This window comes from Amblyomma maculatum, chromosome 10 (genome assembly GCF_055883805.1).
Source record: "Amblyomma maculatum isolate TAMU_Amacu chromosome 10, ASM5588380v1, whole genome shotgun sequence".
Classification (NCBI taxonomy): domain Eukaryota; kingdom Metazoa; phylum Arthropoda; class Arachnida; order Ixodida; family Ixodidae; genus Amblyomma; species Amblyomma maculatum.
This window is the reverse complement of record NC_139353.1, coordinates 138,894,512-138,903,322: the sequence shown is the minus strand read 5'-3', so window position 1 is coordinate 138,903,322 and position 8,811 is coordinate 138,894,512. Positions and strand designations below refer to the sequence as shown.

Here is an 8,811-nt window from a genome sequence, read left to right as displayed (position 1 = left end):
CTCCAACTTTGACCAGTGGTGTGTTTCCGGGTGAACTAAGTATAGCGTAGGTGTACCTGGTATATAAAGAAGAAAATAGAAGTGAAGTTACTAATTATCAACCTATATCCGTATTATCTGTGTTTTCTAAGGTATTTGAAGGAGCCATTCATAGCAGATTGGAAATGTTTTTCAGTGTTCATAACAATATTAACCCGTCCCAGTATGGCTTTTTGAAAAATATATCAACCGAACAAGCATTTCTCACTGTTAAAGAGAAAGCTATTGATGATATTTGGTCCCTATTCTATACACTTGATTTGTTCTTGGACCTCCGAAAGTCTTTTGACTGCGTGCAGCACAACACTATCTTAAGCAAACTAAATGGGTGGGGAATGCGTGGAACGCCCTTGAACCTGCATAGAAATTGCTTGTGCAACAGACCTCAGTATGTAAAATGCAATGATTTTGCTTCTAATTGCTTGTGTGTTACCCAAGGCCTGCCGCAGGGATCTATTTTAGGCCCACTTTTGTTTTTAGTTTACATAAATGATGTTTGCAACATACCTAATTCCCCTGATTTAGTTATGTCTGCTGATGATACAAATATATTTTTCACAGCCCGAACTCTGCCAGATTTAGAAAGCACTATAAATGATTACCTGGTAAAATTGTACGATTGGATGCAGGTGAATAATTTAGCTTAAAATTGTCCGAAACCAGTTATAATATTTGCAGACCTATTAATGCTCGAATTCATTACACACATGATATAAGGTATCAGTTCAGTTCAGTTCAGTCGTTCAGTCGACTCTTCGTGACCCTATGGACCATGTCACGCCACGCTCTCCGGTCTCTCACTATCTTCCTAACATCACATAACTTCATCTGCATGCAGTGCCTCGAGGATGCCATCTAACCATCGCGTTCGCTGCCTACCCCTTCTCAGGCGACCCTCAACCTTTCCCAACATCAAATCTTTCTCCAGCGACTCCTCTCTTCTCATCAGATGACCTACGTAGCTGAGCTTTAACTTTAGAATTTGACCCTCCAATGAGCAGTCAGGGTTTATGGTCGACAATATCGACTGATTTGATCGTCTGGCAGTCCAAGGAACTCTCAAGAGTCTTCGCCAGCACCACAATTCAAACGCGTCAATTCTTCGGCGGTCAGCCTTTTTCACAATCCAACTCTCGCATCCATACATCACAACTGGAAAGACCATAGCACGAGTTATACGGATCTTGGTTGGCAGACTAATGTCTCTGCACTTTACTAGGCGGTCAAGGCTAACCATTGCTCTCTTTCCCAGAAGCAGGCGTCTCCTAATTCCATGGCTGCAGTCTCCTTCCGAGGTAATCTAGGAGCCCAAGAAGAGAAAATCTGTCACAGCTTCCACTTCTTGTCCATTGATGCTCCGGGACTTGATAAGGCAAGACGCCATGATCTTTGTCTTTTTATTGTTCAGTTTAAGCCCAAACTTCTCACTCTCTTCTTGTACACGCATTAGAAGTCTCTTGAGTTGCACTTCACTTTCTGCCATTAAAGTGGTATCATCCGCATATCTAAGGTTGTTGATACGTTTCCCAGCAATCTTCACTCCAGCTGAAGACTCGTCCAGACCGGCCTTCCTCATGATGCACTCTGCATATAGGTTAAATAGGCAGGGCGACAGTATGCAGCCTTGCCTCACTCCTTTCTCAATCGGAAACCAATCAGTAAGACCATGCCCAGTTCTGACCGTGGCCTCTTGTCCTTCATGTAGGTTCCTGAGGAGACAGATGAGGTGACTTGCAACTCCCATCTTTTGGAGAGCTTGCCAGAATCTGCTGTGATCTACGCAGTGAAACGCTTTCGCATAATCAATAAAGCAGAAGTAGGTGGGTTTCTGGAACTCTCTAGCTTTTTCCATGATCCAGCAAAGGTTCGCAATTTGGTCTCTAGTTCCTCTGCCCTTGCGAAAGCCAGCTTGCACGTCCGGAAGCTCCCGATCCACATACTGCTGCAGCCTACCTTTGAGGATTTTCAACATCACCTTGCTAGCATGCGAAATAAGCGCGATCGTGCGGTAGTTGGAACAATCTTTGGCACTGCCTTTCTTTGGAATGGGGATGTAAACTGACCTCCTCCAATCCTGTGGCCACTGCAGGGTTGTCCAATTCTTCTGACATAATGTATGCAGAATGCTAACAGCGTCATGGTTGAGGTTTTGAAGCAACTCAGCTGGAATGCCATCAATTCCGCTAGCTTTCTTCTTAGCAAGGCTGGCTAAGGCCCATTCAACTTCACTCTTCAGGATGCCCGGCTCGAGATCAGTATTCACAACCGTCTTATGTTGGGTTTGCACATTCGGGTCCTGTACAGTTCTTCTGTGTATTCCTGCCACCTCTTTATCTCTGAGGCTTCAGTGAGGTCCTTGCCTCGTTTGTCCTTTATCACGCCCAGCTTAGCACAGAAGCTTCCTTTGATATCTTTGATTCTCTTATACAGAGCTCTTGTGTTCTTGTGAGCTCTGTTGTCCTCAACTGCTTGGCACTGTATGTTCAGGAAGGCATTCTTATCTCTCCTTGCTATTTTCTGAAAATCCGCATTGAGAACCTTGTATCTTTCTCTTTCCCCCATAACTTTTGCCATCCTCCTTTCCTCAGCTATTTGCAAAGCCTCTTCAGATAACCAGTTTGCTTTCTTGCATTTCTTTTGCTTTGAAACTACCTTAGTAGCAACTTTTTGTGTTATATCACGAACATCAGTCCGCATCTCTTCGGGCTCTCTGTCTTCTAGATCTGATTCTTGAAATCGATTCCTCACTTCCACAGCATATTCTAATAGAATTTGACCGAGATCATACCTGAAAGGCCTTCTAGTTTTCTGAGTTTTCCTCAATCGAAGCTTAATTTTGGCAACAAGAAGCTGATTATCGGTGCCACAATCGGCCCCAGGCCTTGTTTTTACTGCTCGTATAGCGCTTCTCCATCTCTGCCGGCAAACAATATAATCAATCTGATTCCTGTACAGACCGTCCGGTGAAGTCCATGTGTACAGGCGCCTCTTGTGCTGTTGAAAATGAGTATTCGCTATGGTCAGGTTGTTTTCTTGACAAAACTCTACTAGCCTCTGCCCAGCTTCATTTGGCTCGCCAAGACCGAACTTGCCTATAATTCCGGATATTTCTTCACTCCCGACCTTAGCATTCCAGTCTCCTATGAGAAAAACGACGTCTGAAGATGTGGTGCGGTCTAAAAGGCATTGTAGGTCCGCATAAAATTTCTCAACGTCAGCTTCTTCGGCAGTAGTGGTCGGTGCATAGACTTGGATAACTGTTATGTTGAAAGGGTGACCTTGGATCCGAAGTGAAATCATTCGGTCGTTTTTGGGGTTGTACCCTAGCACTGCTCTGCCCATTCTTCTGTTTACTATGAGGGCGACCCCATTCCTTCTCTTGGATTCGTGCCCACAATAAAAGACATAATGGTCGCCGGAGTTAAATTCTCCCATTCTGGTCCACTTGAGCTGGCTGATACCCAAGATATCAGTGTTCAATCTGTCCATTTCTCGCTTGACGACATCCAGTTTACCTTGCGTCATAGATCTTACATTCCATGTTGCTATGTGATATATCTCCTTGCAACACCGAACTTTCCGGTCGCTTCCCGACACATCCACAACTGAGCGTCCTTTTGGCTTTAGCCCAGCCGCTTCATTCGTCCTGGAGCTACTAGGAATCGCCCTTTGTTCATCCCCAGTAACATGTGGGACGCCTTCCAACCTGGGGGGCTCATCTTCCGGCGCCATATCTTTAATGGTATTGTGACTGGCCATAGGGTTTTCTTGGCAGGAAATACTGGAGTGGGTTGCCATTACCTTCTCCAGTGAATCACATTTTGTCAGAACTCTTTGCCGTGACCTGTCTATCTTGGGTGGCCCTGCACAGGAGAGCTCACGACTTCATCGAGTTTCGCAAGTCCCTCCGCCACGACAAGGCAGTGATCCATGAAGGGGGTATAAGGCATGCTAACAAGCATATACAGCAGATAACCACTCAGAAGATTCTCGGTGTATGGTTCATTGAACACTTAACCTGTAATACACATATTTCTAAACTTGCCACAGATCTTAGCAGAACTGTTGGCAGTCTCTACAGAGTCAGCGACCATTTACCTGTTTCACTTAAAGTATCTATGTGTTATACTCTATTTTTTCTAAGTTATCTTATTGTGCATGGGTGTGGGGCACTACAACTTCCAGCAGTTATCAGAAACTTTTCATGTTCCAAAACAAGGCAGTCCGAGCTATTGAAGGTTATCACGGCAAATCGGAAAAGTTAGGAAAGTCAGCTCTATACCAAAAACATAATCTACTTAATGCTCACCAAGCCAATATATACCGATTGTTGCAACATATAGCAATAGGCTGGTCTCCGTCCCTCCTAGCCGACTTCCAAGTAAATAACCTCTTAGGCAAAAAAGAAACCTCGTCCACAAAACAAGAACTAATTGCGGTAAACAGAAGCCTAATTACCAGATTCCAGCTGTTCTCAACAACCCATCTCTATGTTCCATGTTCCATCTCACTAAAAGCAGATTTAAAAGAGACATAAAAAAGCAGTTAATACCCCCTGACCTGGAATAATTGTTTTTGTTTTGTTTTGCATTTAGCAAATGCAATATTTTTATCATATCATGTTACTGTACGAATATTTTCATTGTATTTTCACATGTGTTGTTGTTTTATTTTGGGCGTATAGTGTGCATTATGTACTTGAGTGTAATTTCTTTGCTGTTTTTATTCCAGTATATTTAATTATCACGTTTGCTGTAATGCTTTGTTAGCATTTGCTTTCCGTATTGCGCGCAGCTGTACACTGTATAGGGAACTGTGACCTCGTCAGAGCTAACCACCTTTTGTCAACGTTCTTTCTTTCATTCTTGAAAGAGAAATAAAGAAGTGAAGGTAAGTGAAGATTATTGATTTTTGTGTGGTAGGAGATGACAAGTTATGAAATTCTTTGTAATGAATGGGTTGATTAATGAAGCAAAAATAAAAAGGAGTTCAAAAGTGTCAAAATGCTGTGCGCGAAACGTCAATGCTTGATAATGGTTATTAAGAAAATTTGGAGTTTGTAATTGTTCATTAATCAAACGAAAAAAAAATGAAAAAAATTAAAAATACTTTCAATGGTGTCAAGCTGCTGAGATGAAAAGTCAGTGTTTCCTGATACTAAGTTTTGGTGTATGAAAAAATAAAAAATAAATTTAAAGAAAGAAAATTCAAAAGCAAGGAAATTTAGAAGAAATTAAAAATCGTGATATCTGTGAGTCGTTAGGCAGGCGCTGCTAAAGGTAGCCATACGTTAAGCATTAGCTCCCAATACAAAGGTTTGGTTTGGTTTGGCTTGGTTTGGTTTGTGGGGTTTAACATCCCAAAGCGACTCAGGCTATGAGAGAGGGTCTGTGGTAGTAGTTTAGTGTGCGATGACATCGCTGAACAACGAGAATAAAGTGACCGTACTTGATATCCCTTTCATCTGCCACATTTCATATCTTGTTAATCCAAAATCTACCAGCTCCATCTTTTTTTTCTTGTTTTGTCCCATGCTTTCTTCATTATTTAATGCAAAGAGGTCGCAGGTCCGGACATGTGACCTGTGGACGGTCACGTCCACCAAAACATTTGTCCTTGGCATTGTGAGAGAAAAACACGGGGATAATTTTCACAGGTAGTGGTTGAAAATGAGATCGCCAAGCGCCGATTGGTTGTGTGATTGTATAATCTTACGAGAAAGCATAACATGGCCAAAGAAGCAGATCCAACTCAGGCTAATCCTTTGTGGCAATTATCGATCCCTCCGGTAACCATGAATTTGAGCTCATCTAGGCTACGCTTAGACTACAGAGACACTGTCGTAGGACAGAGTGAAAAAACGGGCCTTTATATGCATGCGGGTGTTCTTTAACGTGTAATGGATGCTTATGAGTGCAAGCTATGAAAGGGATAATTAAAAACAGATGAAAAGGTTGGTGATTATTCCAGGAGCAAAGTGTATGTATGCAAACACTAATTTGTAAGGGGACCCACTTAAAGGACACGTGTACGCTTTCTCCTCCCCCCGTAAATACAGAATTTAAGTGTCCCACAGTTTCTTTACAACTGTTGTCGTAACAGCCCCTGCCCGTTTCCCTTTATTCTTCTTGCCTACACAAGTCCAGAATCGGCGTCCAGAAGCCCAGGCTCGATCCATTTCTTTTAAACAGATGTTATAGCTTAATCATAAAAGTATGCATGACTAAGATGTCCCTGCTAGGCACGCCAAAAGCACATCGCTAGGCAGCATACTACTGAGTGCATGTGCACCCCAGCGTTACCAGAATTCACTGCGTTTTTTTTGTGCTACGTCCCAGCTATGCTTAAACATTCTTGTAATAACTCTCACCACAAAAGAGAACAGAACATGTCTGCTCAAATTTTTCGGAACATTTTATTCATTGCGATTTCAAGTTCCAAATCATATTTGCCCATAGTAACGTTGTGTCTGTAAACTTCTGGTCCCTACGATGGTTTCATAAACGCCCCAGGGAAAGGTTGGTACTGCAAAGGAGCGAAAAAGACATTCAGGTGCTAGAACAAAACTTTCAAAACGACACAAGTGCGAACATATCTCGATGCCACACCTCCGAGGTAACTTCTATCCTTCGAAATACCGTAAGTCCATTCAAAATAAAGGTTTAATTTCACATCTTGTTTTTGGAATTCAGACATTCTCAGCACCTTTCATTTGTATAGCGTGAAATTGCAAAGCAACTTTTCACTCGCATTTTAAACCGGCGAGGTAGAAAAATACATACAAAAGCTCGTTATTCTGCTACAAAATAATCGTTCATTTTCAAATATTGTCAAAACCGTTTGTGAAATTCATTTTCTACCAATACTGAATTGCAAATTGTTTACTTTAAAGTAAACAATTTAAAGTAAAGGTGGGAAGCACGCCGGGCTGGACAAGGTAACTAACATGTTTGCAGTGCGCCTTGATTAAAAGTCCAAATGGTAGGGAAAATTTTCGAAAAAAATTATTTCAGTACATCACTGATTGTAAAAATAAAAGGAACTCTTTTCAGGGACAGTTTACTACTAACAATATGAACAAATTATCTCACCAAGGTGACAATCTTGATGGTGAAATTCGAGCTGAAACGGGGCAGAACTATATTGCCGCGTTCGTAGATTTCGTGTTCAGGAATAGTAAAGCGACGCCCATAATTGGAACTAAAAACGAAAGTGTTAAACGTTTCTTGTACAATAATTAGGGCATCTGTTCCCTCTTTAGGATAACCAAGGCTCTTGTCTTCAGCAGGAAAATTTGTCTTGAGCATAATTCTGAAATGAAGAAATGGTGGAATGAAACGTGGAAATGTTTGACGATGGCTTCATTCATGAGAAAGCATTACCTATGTGGCCATAAATGGGCTAATAATTAGCGACCCGAGTCCCACGTCAAGGTCTCAACTGAAGCAGCATTGCCAGTCAGTATGGGGCTCAAAGGGGTTCTCCAACTAGCTTCCACTGTTTTCCCCGTCTAGTCATCAACCCGAATTCGTCCATCAGTCTCGAAAAATGGATTGATGAGTAAAAAATTGTTTCATTAGGAAGGTGCAAAATATCGTTGATTTGTAGTAATAATTAACTGCAGCCAAAACAAAAGTCAATTGAACATCAAAATAGTTGACAACTTCGATGTAGTTTGCAGACATCAAAACAGCCACGGGTGTCGAAATTGCTCAAAATTCTTCTGAATTGTGCAACAGAGGTGACAAATATAGAAGAGCGAGCAAAAAAGAAAAAAGAAAAGCTAATCGCCAGCTCGCCTGGATTATTAGCGCTTCATGATTTCTGTGTCAGGTATCCTCGAAAAAGTAAATCTCTCGCAAAAATGATTTGATAGGTATAACTTACGGTCCTGTGCCCTTTTGGTACGTGCCTTGATACAACGCTTTGGAAAACATAGTAAAGCGTAAGAAGATGCCCATCATGGTGTCCTTAAATATGAAAAAAACAATGTAAAAGACAGAATCTATAAGAAACCTGGAAATTGACTGCAGTGAAATTCTGTGAATTACCGAAATGCTTCCGCGGAGAGCCTAAGCGGTATGCTAATAAAATAAATTTGTTTTCCTGCTTGCTCTAAAGAAGCCCTGAAGTGCATGGTAGAAGTTGTGTGGTTTTTAAAGAACATCCCAAACATCTTCAGAATGCGTCGCTTGTTCATGGTCCTCTTCTGCAATGATCGAGTGACGTTCTCACTTGCGACATAGGTATGATTTCACATGTGGCTTGAGGCTTGCGAAGAACTTCTGCATTGACTCTGTCAACGCAGCACCTAGCACACAACTATCCTATTATTTTCGTTATTATTTCTCTGTTGTTGAAGGTTTCCAATGGCGTAAAACTAATATCTTAGTCAATTATCAACGCTCGCATTCTGTTCACTTAACATTTGGTTTATCACAAACGTAGTACTCTTAGTGCGTCACAATTTTACCATATTTAATTCTAATCTACCGTATTGTGAAAAACTCGGCGTCCAATTATTTCCTTCTTATTGTGTATTATAAAAGCGAATAACATTGCTAAATATGACTGCCTAACTTTCAGTAGAATGTTAACGCAGAGAAAGCTTTCATATTAGTCGTTCGATCTCCAGAATGAAATCGGTACCTTTTCCACTTATACACTGCAAGGAGTCAGTGCACCTTGCTTTCAGCCATTCATTTTACTGTTGCAGGAGCAAGTGTCGATGGCAGAAGCCTCATTTCAATGGGAGAGGGATCCAATTGGCCC

General features: G+C 41.6%; 1 long non-coding RNA gene across 1 annotated transcript in view; it reads right to left on the bottom strand.

Annotated features, from left to right (window-relative positions):
* Window positions 1-6,489: 6,489 nt before the first annotated feature.
* The window catches only part of LOC146177551 (uncharacterized), a 44,001-nt gene continuing 41,679 nt past the window's right edge, over window positions 6,490-8,811 (bottom strand). Inside the window, exons 4-5 of the long non-coding RNA XR_014701356.1 lie at window positions 7,131-7,350; window positions 6,490-6,564 (exon numbers count right to left, since the gene is read on the bottom strand). This is a non-coding gene — a long non-coding RNA (uncharacterized LOC146177551). The remainder of the gene's footprint in view (window positions 6,565-7,130; window positions 7,351-8,811) is intronic.